This window comes from Bactrocera dorsalis, chromosome 6 (assembly GCF_023373825.1).
Source record: "Bactrocera dorsalis isolate Fly_Bdor chromosome 6, ASM2337382v1, whole genome shotgun sequence".
NCBI classification, from domain to species: domain Eukaryota; kingdom Metazoa; phylum Arthropoda; class Insecta; order Diptera; family Tephritidae; genus Bactrocera; species Bactrocera dorsalis.
In genome coordinates this window covers 23027754-23049222 of record NC_064308.1, presented here as the reverse complement: position 1 = coordinate 23049222, position 21469 = coordinate 23027754, and positions in this window count along the sequence as shown.

Genomic DNA, 21469 nt, shown 5'->3' with positions numbered 1-21469 from the left:
CCATAATTGAAGTTTGCTCTGGGCATCGGTGACTAGATCACCTTTGGGGGTTCTATAAGAGTATGTCCCAGTCTTGAAACCTTCTGTAAGCCGCCTCATTTTTTCGTAGAATTTTCGAGCAATACCTCTGTCGGCTAGCTTATCAAGCTCTTCGTACTCACGTATTTCGGCCTCTTTCTTTTTCTGTCTGCAAATGCGTCTCGCTTCCCTCTTCAACTCTCGGTATCTATCCCATCCCGCACCTGTTGTGGTCGATTGTAACTTTGCGAGGTAGGCAGTCTGTTTTCTCTCCGCTGCGACACGGCAATCCTCGTCGTACCAGCTGTTCTTTTGCACTTTCCGAGAACCAATGGTTTTGTTTGCAACTGTACGTAAGGAGTTTGAAATGCCGTCCCACAGTTCCCTTATACCGAGTTGTTGACGAATGCTCTCAGAGAGCAGGAGTGCAAGCCAAGTAGAAAATCGTTCGGCTGTCTGGCCCTCCAATTTCCAGCTACCCGTTTGAAGTGGGATTTGAAGCTTTTTACAGCTGATTCCCATAAACCGCCCATATGAGCAGAGCTTGGGGGTATAAATTGCCAATTGATAGATTGGGGGCGTACTTTTGAACGATGTCTGATGGCACTTGTTTAGGGAATCCACAAACTGGTTTTCTGTGGAATGTTGAATGAATGTTTTGCAATTATCGCTCATGTTTTTTGTTGGGAAGCCACGTCGACCGACGAAGCGAGCGAATTCCGCGAGAAAAGCCTCCGTTGTCAGATTACTACAGGGTCCGGCACTCGAAGTGGAACCAATTAATAAAGAAATAAATTCGGTTTGGGAAATTATTTTCATTTATTTTAAAGTACAAAATGGGAACTTGTAAGGCCTTGAGCTAATTTTTCAATATACGTCGGATGCTGCTGTCGGATAGTTTCAGTTCTTTAGCCATTTCATTGGCACTTCCTCGTGGATTTCGCTCACGTCGCTTCTTCACTTTCCGAATCATTTCACGTGACGCTGCAGTGTTTTGATGACCACCTCCATGGCGTTTTGCGATGCTACTAATATCATTGTAACGAGTGATGGTGCGATAAACTAAAACTTTATTCACATTAAGGTGTTTGAGCTCACGAACAATTGCTGACTGTGATTATCCAGTTAAATATAAAGTATTCACACTATTACCTTTGAATTCCATCGCTGATCACTTTTTTTCCAGTGCGACTGCTGCGCAAACGGTGCGAAGTTGGTTACCTCGTACATAACTCAATATGTACTGATTTTGTCGTGAAACATACAATGAACAAAAGACTAGCTTTCTTGCATATTTCTTACCACTGGTGGGGGAAAATAAATGATAGTCAAGTCTTCTTGTGTGAGAACTATTTCATTCTACGAGAAGTGTTTCATTCTACGAGAACTATTTTAGTCTGATTTTATTTAGGGTTTTCACGTATTTATATACAATTTTAAGAACTATCTTAATATATGTGTATGTGTGCATTTTCATATGTATGTAGCACATTGTTTATGCTACATGGTATGGGGTTGTTTGCAAGTGCACATGCACATTTGTATTCAATTGCCTAAATGCATATCTTATTTCAAACAACGTATATAATGAAAGCGAAATTTTGATAAGTAGCCGTGCTCAAAACTCTAGATCAGAGGCAGATCTGACTGTGAGGACCCCAAATACGGAAGTAGATCCGTTTAAACGTGTACTGAGGATAGCCCGATCGCCCAATCAGACGCCCATAATCAGTAAACCGGTGCGAGCGAAGTCGTCACCACCGGTGTTAGAAGATAGTACACCTCAAGCAAAACTAGCACAGTGGAGGAGCACACAAAAATGATAGAAGCAAGACGGAAGGTACAGCTCAGAACCACAAACACGGAAACAACACCAAAGAGGCCGCGTGAGGAAAATCCGCCCAAACGGAAAACACCGCCTAAAAGGAATAAAACGACGCACGAAGAGGCATCGAAAAACCAGCAAGCGGAGCGAAGCAAAGAGACATCAGGAAATAGCCCTGATAAATGCAGTAAGGAAGTAAAAAAAGATGACGGCTGGGTTAGCGTCAAACGCAAGCCACAAAGCCACAAAAAGATTGACCGAAAGCCACCCCCACGGCCCGATGCTATAGTCATAGCGCGCTCTGGAGATATGTCTTATAGAGACATCCTTATGAAGGTGAGAAAAGAAGAAAATCTGCAGAAACTCGGGGAAAACATATCGCGTATTCGGAAAACAGCCAAAGGAGAAATATTGCTGGAACTCAGGGAAACCCAAATGGAAAGTACGAGCGAACTAAAGAGCAAAATAAGCAAACTGTTAGGAGACCAGACACAAATCAAAGCGCTTACCCACGAAGTCATAGTAGAAATTCGGGACCTGGACGAAATCACAACCAAAGAGGACATTGCGGAAGCTATACGGAAGCAGGTGAAAAAACTATATAATTTTGATGTGAGTGCGATAAGAAACCTCAGAGCGGCATATGCGGGTACACAGGTAGCGGTAGTAAGCCTCCCAGCGTTGGAAGCAAGGATACTGCTAGATGAGCGAAAAATTAAGATAGGCTGGGTAGTCTGCAGGGTATGAGAGAAACCTAATTTAAAAAGGTGTTTCAGGTGCCTGGAATATGGGCATCTGGCAGTAGCATGTAAAAATTCGGACGACAGGAGCAAGTGCTGTCTGAGATGTGGCGAAAAAGGGCATTCGCACAGACGTGCGACTCTTATGGTGCTGGCAAGAGCAAGGGAAGGGAAAACTCAAACCACCAAATAGGTAGTAAAAGATGCCCTTTATATCAGGAAGCATATAAAAAATTCAACAAATGAAAGTTATCCAGCTAAACCTGAATCGTTGTGAAGCTGCTTAAACAAACCGTTTTTGAAGAGAAGGTGGAGGCTCCGTATGTAGATCAAAACGAGACTGAAGAAAAAACTTTTTAGTTGACCCTTTTGACAGTTGTGGTATGTGTGTGGATGTCCTCTCGCGTGTGGGTAGTAGAATGTAGGTTCTGTATGTGTGGTGTATTGGTGGTGTATTCGCGTAGTGGCATTAGGGGGGGGCGGCTTATCTCATTTAGCCAATTGCGAAGCTGCGTAAGATTTGCTTAAACAAACCGTTTTTGAAGAGAAGGTGGACGTAGCAATACTGTGCGAACAGTACAAAAACATAGACAACGCCACATGGGCTTCAGACACCACCAGCAAAGCGGTCATATGGGCATGTGGAGGCAAAGCCTTCCAGGAAAAGCCACTATTAGGAAAGCCCTACTTCACACGAGCCAGGATCTGTGGAATCAACTTTTATAGCTGTTATATACCACCGAGTGTCCCACACGGCGCGTTTGAGAGGATATTGGATGATCTGGTACAGGAAATCCTAACAACTACGAATAACGTGGTAGCGGGCGATTTTAACGCATGGGCTGTGGACTGGGGAAGTGTTAGTACGAACAAACGAGGAGACGCTCTTCTCAAGGCCTTTTCATCGCTCGAAGTGGTGTTGTTGAATACTGGAAATAGGAACACTTTCGAAAAAAATGGCCGTGGATCCGTGATTGACATCACGTTTGTTAGTAGCCCGTTGGTACGATCAACATGCTGGGAAGTATCTGACCTCTATACGCATAGTGACCACCTAGCTATCATAATGGAAATTGGAAAATCCAGGAGTGGAATATAGAAGCACACAAAGATGGTACAGACAAAAGGATGGAAAGCAGAAACGTTCGACGAAGATCTCTTTCGACTTATGCTAGATGACAACATTGCAGATGTAGAAGATGCAGAACGACAGGCGGAGATATTGGTGAGGCATGTCAGCAAAGCATGTGACGCTGCAATGTGCAGGAAAAAACAAAGCGCTAACGCTTACAGACAGCCTGCATACTGGTGGAATAGTGCAATAGACATCCTGAGAACTGAGTGCAACAAAGCCAGGCGTTCCTGCTTTGCGAAAATGCCGATGAGAATCCATGGGGCGATGCGTACAAAATAGTGGTGACAAAACTCAAAGGAAGCAAAGGGAGAACACCAATCTGTCCCACGCTATTGAAAAATATCGTGGAAACCCTTTTCTCTACGCAGAAGAACGAAGGACCTATATTGTCAAATATATATACGGTAATAGACGCACCATCGGTCACCGACGATGAAGTGATCGATGCATCCAAAAGGTTTGGAAACACCAAAACACCGGGTCTAGATGGAATCCCCAACAAAGCGCTAAAAACGGCTATAACACACAAAGCGAGCTCTTTTTCACAGCTCTTTACCCGCTGTTTGCAAGAAGGTGTCTTTCCAAAAATATGGAAGAAACAGCGCTTAGTACTTTTGCAGAAACCAAACAAACCGGCTGGAGAACCAAGCTCGTACCGCCCTCTCTGCATGCTAGACACGCTTGGAAAAATTTTGGAGAGAATAATATGCGTACGTCTGGAGAAGCATCTGGAGCAAGAATATCCAGGACTGGCCGAAAACCAATTTGGTTTTCGTAAGCAAAGGTCAACCATCGATGCGATCACAAAAGTGACAAATGTGGCAAGCAAGGCCATCGAAGGAACGAGGTGGATGTATGGTACGAAAGAATACTGCGCAGTCGTAACATTTGACATTAAAAATGCGTTCAATTCTGCGTATTGGCCATACATAATGAGCGCTCTCGAATGTAAAAGAACACCGAGGTATTTGTTGAGAACTATTTCCAAATACCTGTCGAATAGGCTGCTACTCTATGATACTGATGAGGGACCAAAACAGTACAGGGTGACGGGAGGGGTACCACAAGGCTTAGTGCTAGGTCCACTGCTGTGAAACGTGTTATACGACGGAGTGCTTCGACTACCATTAGAAAGAGGGGTCCAAATTATCGGGTACGCCGATGACATTGAAGTAACGGTGCTAGGGAAAAAAATCAGTCAAGTAGAAAGCTTATGTGAAGACACCGCTTTAAGAATAAAGAGCTGGCTCACGGCAAAAAAGCTCCAACTAGCAGCCCAAAAACGGAAGCAGTGCTAATTACAAGCAGAAAAAAAGTTGAAAATGCTACTTTTAATATTGATGGCCATAGCATAACGACTCAACATTCGTTAAAATACCTAGGCGTGGTAATAGACACGCGGCTTAATTATTACACGCACATTGAAAAAGCATGTGCAAAAGCGGCGCGAATAACGGGGGCCCTATCCAGGATGATGGCTAACATTGGAGGACCAAGCCAGGGCAAGCGAGGACTCTTGGCTAAAGTGAGTCAATCGGTGCTAATGTATGCGGCACCAATATGGGGACCAACAATGCATAATAAGGCATACGCGAAGAAAGCAAGATCTCTGACTCGGCTAAATGCAATAAGAGTTATTTGTGGATTCCGCACGGTGTCACACGAGGCGGACGTAATGGTGTTAGAGCTCAAAAGAGTCTCCGAAAAATCAAGAAGCGTTGGCAGGCGTCTTACAACAGCGGAGCGAAATAAAGAAAGGGAGGAAAGTTCATGTGAGTGGCAGAGGCGCTGGGACATAGCAGAAAATGGAAGATGGACATACAAGCTAATCAGAAAGGTGAAAACATGGGTGGAGAGGAAGAATGGCGATTCTGATTACTACCTGACGCAATTCCTGACCGGACACGGATGCTTTCGAGAGTACCTGTATAAATACGGTCACGATAACGGAACAGAATGTTCATTCTGCGGAAATGATAGCGAAAACGAACAGCATATTTTCTTTTACTGTCCGAAACTCGAAGCAGAAAGAAAAGACATAGAAATTATTATCAACGAACGTGTGACTCCAGAGAATATCGTGCACCAAATGATAAAAAGCAAAATCGTGTGGAATAAAGTGAAGAATTGGTCCGCAGTTGCCCTGCAAGAACTGAGAAAAAAGGAAAGGCAACGAAGTAGCGATATCAGAAGAGTTAAAGAAGAGTAGTTCAGAAAGGTGCCCACGAAGAGCCAATATTGGCTGAGCCTGGTCCTGCGAAGAAATGCTTAACGGCAGTCCCGTAGGATCAGTGAAATGCAGTCGGAGTTAGGGTTTAGTACGTAGGTGTACTGTTACGCAAGTTCAGCATGGTATGATCATCCATACTGGGCGTGGTCCCGAAAGAGGTGTACCCTTAGCGAGCAGTGTGAATCGTGCATGCCGTCCAGGACTGGCGGTATCTATGAAAGATTCCCCCTTCGAAAAAAAATATCTTAGGTCAATATGTTATCTTAAGTAAATATGTTTGTTTGTTAATTGTTGAGTGCATATGTAGTGCATATAAATGCATACGTGCCTCATATTGTATAAATGTATGTATCCTTATGCGTTTGTTTATGTATTTGCTTTGTACTGCCTCAGCATTGGCGAAGATAAGCCTGTTCAATATATTTAAACATATTGCCGAGGGAAAAAGTAATTATTCAATATTAGTGGACTGTATGTGTTTTTAAAATAGTGAGAATTACATAGTTTCATATCTTATCTAATATGTTGAATTTTCTTAAGTATAATAAAACTAAATATATTGATGCGTACTGAATGTCCTTTGGTATCAACGTACATGTTCATTTTTGAACATACAATGTCAGCCACATAGCCTTTCATGAGAGTGGGAGACCTTAGCATGGATGCCAGCAAAATCGACACCTGTTGTAGTGAAAGGCAGAGCGAAATTGCAGCGTTCAGGTGGAAGTGGTGCCGTAATCTGCGTTCGCATCTGCTTGTGCGTAGTGCAAATCTTGCACGTGAAGATGTACTTTTTGATTTGGGTCTTAAGACGGGGAATGTATTACTATTGGCGCACCACATGTTGCATGAGGCGATTTTCGGCGTGGAGCATTAATATGTGGATGTAATTCAGAAATAATGTGGCAAATAGAGACCTCTCTGGAATTATTATGTGGTGGCGTTCGTTGTATATTAGGCTTGAATTAGCAAGCCGACCATTGGCACGAAGCAGAACGTTCGTGTCTAAAAATGGGTTGAGGAGTAGGAGTGAGCTCTTTTTATCAATCGGCTTCGATTCTCTTAGTAGTGATGTATTGCGGCTGAAGTAGCGCGCTTGTGTATATGCGATTAGTGCGACCTTTGCCTTTTTTAACTCTAGGTGCTTTTGGCTTTGAGTTGCTCTATAAATTTAAACATGTAAGCAACTACTCTAAGGGCTCGGGAAAACGATGAAAATCGTTCCAGGATGTCGATATCATCCAGAAATGTGTGGAAGGTGGCGACCAGAGGGTAGTGGTGGCAAGGTGCAGTGGCTTGCACCCTCATGTACGTAAATCGGCAGGATTGTCAGCACTGGCTACATGTCGCCAAGTGGCTAATCCCAATAGTTCGAGTATTTGCGACGTTCGATTAGAAATGTACGTTTTCCATGCATGTGGTAGTTTTTCTAACCAGGCTAGTAAAATTTCGGAATGGGAACACGTATATAATTTGCATTTTCTCATGTTTAAGTGCATTTGCACTATGGCTACTAATTTGGAAAGTAGTAGTGCGCCACATAGCTCAAGTCGTGGTAGACTTTACGTTTTTAATGGACCCACCTTTGCTTTTGCTACTAACACGTGACTTGTGGTCACGTTGTCACTTTGTATGTGCACATAGATAGTAGCGCAGGTTGCCTTCTCAGAGGTGTCGAAGAAGCCGTGTAATTCAATTTGGTGTTCGAGGGAATAGTTTACCCATCTTGGAATTTGTGTCTTAGAAATGTCATTCAGATTATTTGCGAACTGAGACCAGTCGGTTCCATCTAGCCATAATTCTTGTATTAAGATTTACGCCATTCCGCAATGCCGAAAAGTTTTGCCACCGAGGATAAATCTGTCTTTTTGTTATGGCGGCTAATGCGGATATGGACTCAGCCAGTGCATGAGAACTGGTCCGACATCCATTGAATGCCCAGAGTTTTTGTTGTACTTTCCTTTTCGAATACAAGGAGATTAGCGTCCACCAATTAATCTTTTTTAATGGAGACCCTGCGGATTTGAGGGGTTTTATTACTTGTGATAAAGATTCGTATGCGTGTGGAAGAGTGTGACTTCCAGACAGAATATCGTCTACATACGTTTGAGTTTTTAACACTTCTGTTGCCAGAGGAAATTCTGACTTTGTGTTTTTGCGGAGTGTTCGAATGGCTAGATATGACGCACAGTTAACGCCAATGGTAACTGTTTTTAATCTGAAGTCGCGCAGTGGACTGCTGGGTGATCTTCGGAACATAGTTCGTTGAAAACCTTGGTCGTCTTTATATACGACTATTTGCCGATACATGTTTTCAATGTCCCCATTGAATACGTATTTGAATAAACGCCAATTTAATATCACGAGCATTAAATTTGGTTGGGTCCCGTAAATCGGATATCATTTAGAGAATTCCCGAGCTAGTGGTTTTCGAAGCATTGAAGACAACTTTTACTTGTGTTGTTTTTTTGTCTGGTTTTACTACTGCATTATGTGGCAAGTAGAAGGAGTAGTATTTATCCACTGACGATATTTTCCCTGGGGTTTACTTCCTCCTATATGCTATACAAGATCGTTGTGATCCTTGGTCTATTAAAGCTCTGAGTTTAAACAGTTCTCAGCGGTGTTGGATGGAGACGGCTGCTGTGGGTAGTAGTACCCTACTTTGATTCTCGCTGTGTAGCGTTTGAGTTTTTAATGCCTTTAAGGATGGTGCATGGTGCTTCTTGGCAACATTCTGAGTTTGTTGTTTCAGAATTTGTTATTTATTATTAATCCCATAGCCCTTTTAACATTATTTTGAGGTAAGCACATAATTTGTAATATGTAACATTGAATTATGTCTTTTTTGGCAATGTACGCAATTAAATTTGCTTTCGCAATCTTTAAGCGTATGCGCATGTGACAAACAATTGGTACTCGTACAAAGTCTTTTCGTTCTTACGAAATTGTTTCGAGCGGATTGAAGTTGTATGCATTCTTCACTTGTTTATTTCTGAATTTTTGGTAAATTCATTAATATCGTCACTTGTTTGTCGACCAATATTCTTTCGTCTTCGTAACGTGGTTTTAGAGCTTCCCAAGCAAAATTGAAATTTTCGTCATTAAGAGCGAACTGTCCCGGAAAGACGGCCACTGTTCAATACCTCCACTTGGGGTTGTCTTTTGTGACTCTATCCTTGGCTATGGAGTAGGTGCAATTTATTTTATGAGTTTTAATTAATTAAAGATCATGGGTTTTGTCTCTTCATATTGGTTTTCGTAGTTTGCGTAAGCCGAGGACTTAAAGTTTTCAGATAGATTCTACTATTGTGTCATACGACGCTTGAAACGTCCAGAAATTGTCAAGATTTTCTTTTTTGATTTCTAATACCGATTCAGAATTGTACTTAATCGGTGACGATAAAAGTCGAGTGCAATAACGTATTAGACCGTCACTCTCAGAAATAAATTTAGAGTATGAAATATCTTTCACCCTGTTTTGTTTTATAGCACCTTGCTTTCAGTATGTAGCTTCTGCAGGTTTACATGGACTTTTTTCATTAGAAATCATTTTCGGAAATCTTTTCGACCGTATTGCTTTAAATTCTTTTGAATCTGAGCTCATTTAGAAAATGTATTTAAATAATTTATAATGTCTAACAGCCGGTTTCACGAAACTGATTTAAGTGAAAATTAATTTATTTCAGTTTCACCATTTGACTTAATTTGTATTTAAATGGTCACCCTTTGCCATTTAAATATTAATTAAATACTGTCATATGCAACTATGTTAACGTTTTCCAATCAGCTGATTTGCAAGTAGCAGAAGATAAATACTTATATTGTAAAAAATGGAATCTGACGACGAAAGTGATATGGAGTGCGAGGTTTTAATAAATATATTTATAAATCGTCGCTCTCGTATAATGAGGGAAAGAAAAAATGCACTAGGCTTAGCAAAGTAGAAATGTCACTTGATGAAAAATTCTTGCTTCGAGCTACACTCTCCATTTTTATTAATCAGTACAATTTATTTGTTTACATAAATCAGCTGTTATTCTTACTAACATCCCTGCTTTGTCATTTTTGGGTTGCCAATTATGAATAATGGTGAAACACTGCAAACTTAAGTGCAAAGTTAAATAAAAATCAAAATTAAAATTAAATGAAACTTAATTTTCAATTAGAAAATTTCGTGAAACCGGCTGTAAGTCTAAAGAATTTCAGATAAATAAATCATAAAATTTCGTATAAATGTATAGTTAAAGGAGAACTGTTTTAGTTGAATAAAAGTTCTGAATAAATTAATAAAACAATAACGCGTTAAATTTTCGTGCATAATCGTACGTGAAGCCAAAAACCGAGAATTGTTGTATATAGGTTAATAAGAGTTCTTCAAATGAAATACGTAAATTACGGGTATTCAGTATTTTAACTTAATTTAGGTTTAATTTTTTTTTTTTGTATTTATATACATATGTATATGCATATTAGGGTGTTTTTTGTTTTTTTTTTGAACTTACTTAAAAAGCTGAATAACTCGAGAAGTATTAATAATAGCGATTTGACCTCGCATCTTTTTTATATGGAAAATTTTTACAGGCTTTGGTCCAGATCTTAATGTTAATATTAAGAGCTGAAATTTTCAGGGAATTGTGTTTAGGGTATTTCCAAGGAAATTTCGTGACGGGACTGACAAAAATTAATAGTTAAAAAAAAAACACCCTAATGCATATATGTACATATATAAATATATATGTACAACCGTTGACAGCTAATTAGAAACGCGACTTATTTTGAAGTAAATGAAATTATTTTCGAATAAATCACTAATTTTTACCGTTTTTTCAGTAATTTTGTTGAAACTTACGTTAAACTTAAACTCTAATAGTAAAAATTTTAAATAAAAATCCTTTTTTAGATTTTAATAAAAATGTGTGGAATTAATGATTTGAGTGCGAGAACTAATTAGAAACAAAAAATTTTTATCAGCAAACAATACTGCTATTATACTTTCAGTTAGTATTTTGTTGCTTAACCCTTTTACTTTAATACTGCTTCACACCCACTGTGAATTGACGTTATAAGATTCTGACAGCACACCACTAATGTTGCTTGCCATGCCGTCCTAATTTCATCATAAAGGACATCCATATTTGTGAAATTTTTGGTACCTACAGCTTTTTATTTGTCATCAACAGAGATGTGTTCTTTTCAGGCCACTCCAAAACATTCATGGAATTTTCGACAAAAAACTTTTGTGTTGATTTTGTCATGTGTTTTGGATTGTTATTTTGTTGGAATTTCCATATAACAGCCAAATTGTCTTTAGTCCATGGCAGAATGACATTCTTTAGGATGTTGACTTATTTCTCCTTTTTTAAAATTCCATTAATCATACGGAGGGGACCTGCACCACCCCATGCCTCACGAGGATCAAATTGTTGTTAGATTGGTCGGCAAACATACCTTCGACCATCAGGATCTATACGATTTATTTTGTTACATCGCTCCAAAGAACATACTTCCATTTTTTGTTGTCCAAGATCAATAAGCGTTGGAAAAGTCTATACATTCTTTCCTTGGCATTTTAGTTAGAAGTGGTTTCATGCGTGCTGTTTTGCCGTAAAATCCAAATTCGACTAAACGCCGGGCAATTGTTTTCTTGGATATTTGGACATTATATTCGTCTTGAATTTTATGTAGAATGTCAGTCTTTTTTTGGGTCTCCTCAGGAAATGGTAGTAATTCTGCGGTATATTTCTGTTGCAGTTTTCGAGTTTTTTCTTCGCGTGCAACGTTGGAAATAGTTGTAAAATTCTTTATATGATTAAGGACATTGAAAACAATTTCTTTTGAGCATTTGACCCGATTCGAAATTTGTTTGTACGTCTTTCCAGACTTACGAAGGTCAAAATTGTAACTACGTAGGGCGGGGAGCGTTTACTCATTAAAAAACTTGAATAATACATTTTAATATATTTTAAATCACAACTTTGGAACACACCCTTACCAGAAATCAATAATATTATTAATAAAAATTAACATCTTGGGGAATTTTAATTCTTTAAACAACGGTTTATAATTAGCTGTCGCACTTAATTCACCTTCTATATCGTAACGCATTTACTATTTGGGAAAAAATTAAAAGAATTTTAGTTTCAGAACTACAAAACAGAGTGAATTTCGGAGTAAGTAAAGTAACACGAATATAAATAACGGTATATTAAAATGTTTTATCATTATACTCATTAGCCACCTACAAAAAAGGGATCGTTTCTGATTAGATGTCAACGGCTGTATATGTATTCATGTATTTTGTATATATGTATATATATATACAGTGGGCTCTCGTTAATTCGAAAGTCGAGGGACTCTTAAAATTTTACGAATAATCGAGTGTTTGAAATATCAAATGGTTCGAAAATTGTGAGAGAAAATAAATAAAACTTCGAATTATTAAGTGTTGATCAATTATTATTTATTAACTGCTATTCCTGCTATTCTATAACTATGTCAAAATACATACATACGTATGTATTCATATGTGAATTAATTAATCTTTCGAAAGAACTCGGTTATACTGGTTAGTGAACCAGGATGAAACATCTTCATCCACTTTAACAAAGTCAGAAAAACTCACAATGCTGATGTCAACTAATGGTTTTATAGCTGGGTATTTCTCATCCATAAGTATAGGAAGATCTTATTTTAAGAAACCGGATTTTTTGAAACAGTTGAGAATCGTTAGATTCTCCATGCCTTGTCAATCAGTAAAACAGCTGTCAGAACCGTGATACAATATTTGCAATTAGCTTCTTGTCGAGAGATTCAAAACTAGCTAAACAATTTCTCTGCGATAGAACGTCTTAAAATTATGAATGATCCCTTGGTCCAATGGTTATAATTTGGAAGTTGTCTTTGGCGGGAAGAAGAAGAGTTCCACGTGGGACAATTAATAAATTTCAATAAAGGTCTTACCGTAGAATCTAAGCAAACTGCGTCATCAACACGTCCACTTTCCCCACAAACTTTTTTAAACACAACTTCATTTCTCTTTTGAAATTTGTAAGCCACCCTTCACTTGCCGCAAAGAAGTTTTTGATGCTTAGAGCAGACGCGAACTCCTTTGTTTTTTTCCTTCAATAAGTTTCCGCTAATATACATTTTTTTAACCTCTACAATGTTTTTTTTTAACATCTTTTTATTTATTGAATCAGCTTTTTGTTTTGAAGGCCTAAGAAAAAGTTATAAAACCTTAAATTATTTAATTATTTATTTAAAAACTAGACTCGCTCAAGCAAATGATTGAGCTGTTTTGGTGATACGTTACTCCGTAGTACGCGGGCATATCTCTTCTTTTAAGGCGTGTTTGATCGCAGGAGTGTACCAAAGCATTAACCAAAGGGTTTGGGTGATCTCGGAGTTTAGATATATATTTAATTCTGGTGTCTACTTCTTTCTATACAATAGAAATACCATGGTCTTTATGGATGTTTTCATTACGCATGTACCATGGTGAACACGTGATTGTTCTAAGCATTTTTGATTGGAACCTTTGTATTATAGCAATATTAGTTGCAATCAAATCGGCTTTATGACCGCATTATGTAAAAGCACTTTGTTGTCTAGGCTAAGTTTGGAGTTTTAATTTAAAAGCCAATTTATAGGTGCAGCTGCAAAGTTCTTCATGTAAGTAATTTTACTAGATATATTTTTTCTCCGCGTAAGTCTTCTATCAAGGTGAATACCAAGCTATGTTACTTCATTTGCTTGGGGTACTCAAATAATGTTCATTTTTACTGCCGGACACATTTTTGGTCTCAGTGAAAACTTACACTTTTGTTCGCCTGTTGGTTAGCCATTCTTCGACAGACCTTAAGTGCTCCGCTAATATTCTTGATGCTAAAATGTGGCATTTGTTACATCTACTGTGTCGTCCGCAAAAGTTGAAGTTAATACATTATTAGCTGTTGGAAAATCTGCTGTGTATATGATGTAAAGTGTTGGGGCTAAAACACTGCTCTGGGGTACACCAGCCCTTATCTATCGTTCATCAGATATGAAATCTCCCACTTTTACCATAAATTTTCTACTTTTTAAATAAGACTCCAATGTTTTATACAATTCTAAAGGTAGACTTTTTTTAATCTTATAACTATAAAAGACCTTCGTGCCACACCTTATCAAACGCATGAGCTACATCTAGAAATATTGCTGAACAGTACTCCCTGTGCTCAAATGCTTTCCTTATCTCGTCAGTAATTCTATTTACTTGCTCTGTTGTGCTATGTTTCGCACGAAAACTGAAATGATGCATTGGTATTATATTATTTTCGGGGAGGAAAGGAGACATCTTTGATAGTAACAATTTTTCAAATATTTTAGAAAGACAACGTAGAAGACTGATTGGTCTGTATAAAGACGGCTGTGCTAAGTCTTTCCCAGATTTATCTATCAAGGTAATCTGCGACTTTTTCCATGAATTAGGATAGTATCCGAATTAAGAATTGCATTGAAGAGCAAAGAGAGCATGTTCAAATATATTGAACAAGCTTATCTTCGCCAATGCTGAGGCAGTACAAAGCAAATACATAAACAAAAGCATAAACACACATACGAGGTGTGTTCAAAAAGTATCGCGAATCGTAACTGACAGTTTTCTTCGATTGTAGGGGCGTGGTGCATCATGAGTTCTTGCCACAGGGAAGAACGGTCAATAAGGAATATTGACGAAGCAATCCGCCAGAAACGCCCGGATTTGTGGAAGAACAAAAATTGGCTTTTGCACGATACGATAACGCCCCTGCTCACACACATTGTTGCTTGTGCGCGACTTTTTGCCAAAAACAACACACTAATGATACCGCAGCCACCGTATTCCCCAGATCTGGCCCCCTGTGACTTTTTCTTGTTCTCTAAACTGAACAGGCTCATGAAAGGACGACGTTACGCTTCTCTTGACGAGATAACGACAGCATCGAGGGAGGAGCTGAAGAAGATAAAAAAATGATTTTTTGAAGTGCTTCGAAGATTGGAAAAACCGTTGGCACAAGTGTATAATATCTCATGGGGATTACTTTGAAGGGGACAAAATAGATATTCTTGAATAAATAAATAATTTTTGAAAAAACACAAAATTTGCGATACTTTTTGAACACACCTCGTACATATATGAGGCACGTATGCATTTATATGCAATACGCATGCACTCAAGAAATGTAATATAAATATATTTACTTAGGTTTGGCCAATTGATTACAAATGCACTTGTGCACTTGAAAACAGCCCAAACCATGCAACATAAATTATACTCGTATGACAACACACACATACACATGTATTGTACTGTACAATTGAAAACAACCCCTTGCGGTGTGCCGTAAATATACATACTTATGTTTAATTAGATAAGTAAGACAACTAAAATAGTATATAAGGTTCACAATTTTAACAATAAAATCGGGGTGAAATAAGACTTTTCGAAATAAGACTTTTCGTTTCCCCCCACCAGTGGTAAGGAATAACAAATTCTTTTTTGAGGCCAATGTTTGACACCACAAATCAAACATTTTTGGTCCTTCGAGCGGGATTGTTGGCTCAGCCAAAGAAAATACCTGTATAAGGAAAATAGGCAAGTAAGACCTGTATGAATAAAATACAGGCAATATATGTAAAAGTCCTATTATATATGAATATATAGGCAAATGAATAAGAAAATGTAAGACGGGTTCATATTCCCGCATATTTATATGATCACGTAAGCCGTTTTAGTACGAAACTAAACGCTATGTAAATACTGTTGTTTAAAAAATATTCAGCGGCTGTGAATCGAGGCACAGCAAGGTCAACCAGGCGACCAAAACAATTACCTCCAAAGATTTTTTAAAGAATAAAAACAGTTAATAAAAAATAGTTAAAATGTCGAACACTGCGGACATGGTACAAAGCAAAGGCGATCTACGCGTAGACAGGATCACTTTTGAGAAAAAGCTGCGCGTAGAAGATATTAAATTTAAGAAAATAAATCTAGATTATACAGGGGCAAGAGCGTATAGTCTAACCGAAAACGTAATAGATCTTTTACTGCAAACAATTGAAAAAAGATTAGAAAAAATTAATTTTATTATTGAAGAGGCAAAATTAAATATATATATTGCCGACGAAGTTGTACTTGAAAGGTATGAAAATCGGATACAACATTTATGGAATCTCGTGGAGAAAAATATAGATGAAATGATATATATATACAACAGGATGTATTTTGATGACGAAACAGACGAATTATCTTTTGAAGTCAAATACATTATACGAATATTGAAAAAACAAAGAGGAATCAACTGAAAAGAAAGAGAAGAAAAGTGGAAGCAGCTAAAGTTAGAAACAACATCTAAAGTAAAAGACCAAAAGACTAATTTCCTAGTGCAGAGAATGCAAAATAGAGCACAAAGCCTTCAATATTACATCGATAACGCGAAAATGAATTTATTTAGCACCAATGAAAATGTGCTAGAGACTTGTGAAAACCACATTACGAATATGTGGAAGTTACTACAAAAGGATTATGAAGTACTACTCGTAAGAACACTAAAATAGTATATAAAGTTCACAATTTTAACAATAAAATCAGAATGAATAAATTCTCCCTCGAAATAAGACTTTTCATTTCCCCCCACCAGTGGTAAGGAATGACAAATTCTTTTTTGAGGCCGATGTTTGACACCACAAATCAAAGAGAGCACTTTTACCGCAATATCTGGTAACGCAATTAGCATTTTTGGGGTAATATTATTATGTCCTGGTGACTTTTTTGGGTTAAGTTTTTTTATTATTCTAGTAACTTCAGCAGTAGAAGTCCTAATAGATACCAGCAACTCGTTAGCGGTATTGGGCAAGGTTGGCAATTTAAATATGTTCTTTGGGCAATTATATAATTTTCAGTACTGTGTTCTTCCTCGCGTTTAAGCGCTTTTTTTTAACTTTCGTACAGCAGATTTCAGTTTAAGCGGAGTTGAAGGAGAGCGATTTAACTGCCATTCGCGTTTAGCTCGTCTTTTCTCATTTACAAGTTTCTCTATTTCATTATTGGTGATCTTTTTAAAACCAACTGGTTTATTGTTTCTTTTTGGTATTGAAAATACAGCTGCATTAGTTATTACATCATTAAATTCTCTTATATTTTCATCAATGTCTCTTCCTGTATTTATTTTGCAATCAATGTTGATATAGCTGCTTATATACTTTCTATACTTTAACCAGTTAGTTTTATGTGATGTTAGAGAAACTTTTGGCTCAAATATCATGGGCTGTTCGTATAACTTTATTATCACAGGAGAATGGTGAGATGATAAGTCTGTACATGTATCAGCTGTCATAAGACATCTACCTATATTTTTGGCTACAGCAAAATCTATTAAGTCTGGCATTTTTTTCTATCACTAGGCTAGTATGTCGGCTTACCAGGAGATATTATATCCAGCTTATTATGCTTATTCATAATAGTATAGCTGTTGTCCTTTCGGATTAATAAGACGTGAACCCCAGTACGTATTTTTTGCGTTGTAATCTCCACCTGCTAGAAATCTTTGGCCTAGTGTTCCAAAAAAGTCTTTAAATTCGCTATAGCCGTTTAAGTCACAACCCCGATTTTTTAGTGATATTGTTTTAGCTTGTAACTGTGGTGTAGCAAGAGATTCTAGAGTATAGTGGTTTAAAAGATTTCTTATAATACTTAATTTTGCGGCAGTTGCATTTGCATAGTGTTGCCTTTCATCACATTTACATAGCTTCCTTGCAAATTATTATTGTTAGAAATAGTAGGATTAGAACTTTTCTCTGAGGTTGCTATAATTTCATTATGGGGTGTTTGTAACATTTTATTATAACGTGCTTGAATACCCTGTGATAACTTCGATTTCATATCTTTATATACAGGACAACCCCTGTAGTTAGCAGTGTGATTTTCTCCACAATGGCTGCATTTTTTATTTAATTCAACTTTTCTGAGTGTGAAGTGGTAAATCACCACATACTTGTACCACACAAACACTGCGTAGAGTGCAATATGATTTAGTATGCCCATATTCTTGGCAGTTAGTACATTGTACCGGACCGTTTCTTTTATGTGGTTCTTCAACAGTTACTCTACGATGCAGCAAATATTTCAGATTATACATATATAGGCTTCATATTTTTAAGTTGATTAGAATTCGACAACAATTTAATTTTAAACATTGGCTGTGGTACCTTGTTTCTATTACATAATTATATTAACAACAGTTTTAATACCAAAACCGCATTCTTCCAATGCTTCTTTGACTTCACTAGAGTCTACGGCGGACCTTAATTACAACAACTAGACCCTCGTAGCTCTTCAGTTGAAACGAATAATAGTTCTTGTTTTTATTTGACAAAAATTTAACTATTTCCACATAACTTTTTTCAGTGTAGGACTGAATTTTTGTTTCATCTATATTGCCTTTTTTAAAGGCACTTAATTTCGCAACAAGAGTATTACTGCTACGCTCGCGAAAATATATTGGTGCGCGGTTTGGCATTAACGACTTTGGTTGTACCATTCGTATCGTCGTCTGATCCATTGCAGATTTGCCTTACATCTGTTGCCGTTTAAAATTTCCATTTTATTTTTATTTGGTGTGCCCCCTTGAATTTATTTAGGATTGGCCGCTGACTTTGAATGACTTAATTTCCTTTTTATATTAACGTAACGGCAGTTTGTACAGACTGGCCTTTTTTAGTTGTACAATCTCACCTTGCGTAGTGATTTTCTTCGTTGCCTGCGCACTTGGTGGTACCTGCAGACTGGTTGCTGTCAGCGCATTAGTTGTTGCGCGATTGTTGTTTCCTGCTGCTTCTGCTGTTTGCGTCCTTTGCTTCGTTTCCTTTTCAACTGATCGCCTACTACACTTTGTATTTCTAATAGTTGTTATTGTTTTTGTGTTGACAAAGCGGAAGTAGACATTTAAGGAATGCCTACGGTCCTGCTGGCGAGGCTGGGAAGCACTCATTATTGTTTGTTTGTTTTTTTCACTTTTTGATTCGTGCACTATTTGTTTATGTTTATTATTTGTGTGCACTGTTCTATATGTTTGTTTACAATTTAATAAGTTGTTTTTTTTTATATTCCTTTTTGCTTGATTATTTAGAATTCTCGCAGCGAATTAAATAAACACGTCCGTACACATTGAACACTCTTTTTTGGAATGTTTAGTTCGAAATATAAAGATATTCTGTAGGGAACTCGTGATAATTTTGAATTATAGAGAGTTTCGAATTATCGCAGGTTTGAAGAAACGAGAGCCGACTGTATATATTTTCCTTTTTTATATATTTTGTGTCCGTAATTCGAATAGGGTATACCTATAGCGGATATTTTGTAATTTTCTTATGTGCTAATGAGAACTCGTTTAGAGATCACTGCACTTCGGACATGTACAAAGTGCATTCCAAAGTAAACAGGACTTTTTGAATCTAGCGCCCCCTGGTGGCGCCATCTATATGTCAACCAGTGCGTTAGAATCTGCTATTTTTATCTATTGTTTTAGGTCTCAGTATGTTTGCGTTATCGGTGCGAAAATGAGCTTCGAACAAAGAGCCAACATTAAATTTTGTTTTAAAATTGGTAAAACTTTTATCGAAACGTTTCAATTAATGAAACAAGTATGTGGCGATGATTGCCTATCTCGTAGTAGAGTGCACGAGTGGTTTCAACGTTTTCAAAGTGGTCGTGAGGACATAAAGACGATCAACATGTGGGCCAATCAAAATCCATTATCACCGGAAATTCCATTGAAACTATGCATGAATTCATTAAAAATCAGCCGAAATCATCATTGAAATGGAATTGAACATCGATTTATCGCATTTTGACCGAGAATACGAAAGGTGTGTGCACGATTTGTTCCACACAAATTGACTGCGTGGGATTTAGTATACCGTCCCACGATTTTGGGAATAAAATGGGTATGATCGGATAGAGGAGATTCTCCAGATCACGAATATATAGCCGCAGGAAGCTTATAGTTTCCGAGTTATTCGCGTTTAATGTTGAAAATTTGCAATACTTTATTTACATATTTTCGATATAAAAAATTAATTTTGCGCTTATATTTTTCAATTTTATATACACTAACACATCACTTATTCATTTGCTGCACACATTTTTTTTATATAATATAGTGCAAAAATTGCTTTTAATATACATTTAAATTATTGTTGAATTATTATTATTTTAGAATAACAAATGAATTACAAACTGTCAAATAATCAGTAATATATCCTTGATCAGGATAGTCTCCTCTATCCGACCATATCCTTTTTCTCTTTGATATCCTGGGACGGTATACTAAATTCTTCCCAATTGACTGACGACCAAAAATTGCTCTCATCGATCGACGCTTTTGACCAATTATTTGACCAAAAATCACACCCTAAGAAAAGGCAGCAATAATATTCTAGTAATATGATATGTATATTTTGATCTGGTACCCGTTTTTTGAAACTGTTTAAACGGGTTTTTCTAGTTTTATATGGTATAAAAAAGGAAAAAGATACACTTACTCTTTTTTTTTTTTTGAAGAAAGTAGCGATGTATGTCTCTTTCTTTGCTTTTTCGGTCAGTGGCCTCCGTTCTTAATGACAGTCAGCTGCTCCTTTTTTTTCTGTGCTAGTCTCCTTTGTTGGTAGTATGCAGATCTCGGGGTGTGATGTACAGGTGCGAAGTTGTGTCTTGTTATTTTTGCTCTCATTTGGGTTTGTTGTTTATATATTGGCTTAGTTTCGCGCCAGTTAATACCAGTATCAACCACACTTATACACAAGTATATGAGAAACGCTGATAAAGCCAGATCTGTTCTAATCAAATAAACAAGAGTATCAAACACAAGACTTTGAATTCATACCACACCATACCCGAATGCAAGACATGCATACACATGCATAGGCCGCACGATATGCACTTGTTTACAACAAATAATACAATTAGACTTTAGACCTAAGCCACAAAACATGAATATGTTATCAACTTAACGAATAATATATGTATAACCCATAGGATAATACGAAAATATGTCCATTTAAGTATGTGAATTTCTAGAATAAAGATCTTATTCTACAAAAGTAAATATGTACATATTTTTTTAACCATTCATAAGTATATGAATTAACTGGGGGCTCAACCGCTCTTTTCTGGAAAGGAGGAGGTCGCACAACAGGACTTCGGCATCCTTAAGAATCTTTGAAGCGCATAAAGAAGGACATCTAAATCCTTAAGCTGAAATCTTCAGTAAAGAAAGCCAAAATCTTTAAATCCTCCTTAACGAAGACAGACACTCACAAAATGAGTCAAGGAGCAAAACGGACAATGCCAAACGAGGACATAAATCCCTCAGCTACAGTCCATACCACTCCTGAAAACTACATAATGTCCTACATTCAGAATCAGTTCTCGAAATTGGACGAGGAAAGGAGAAAGGACAAGGAGTTTATATTACGGATGTTCCAAACTACAAATCCTAATA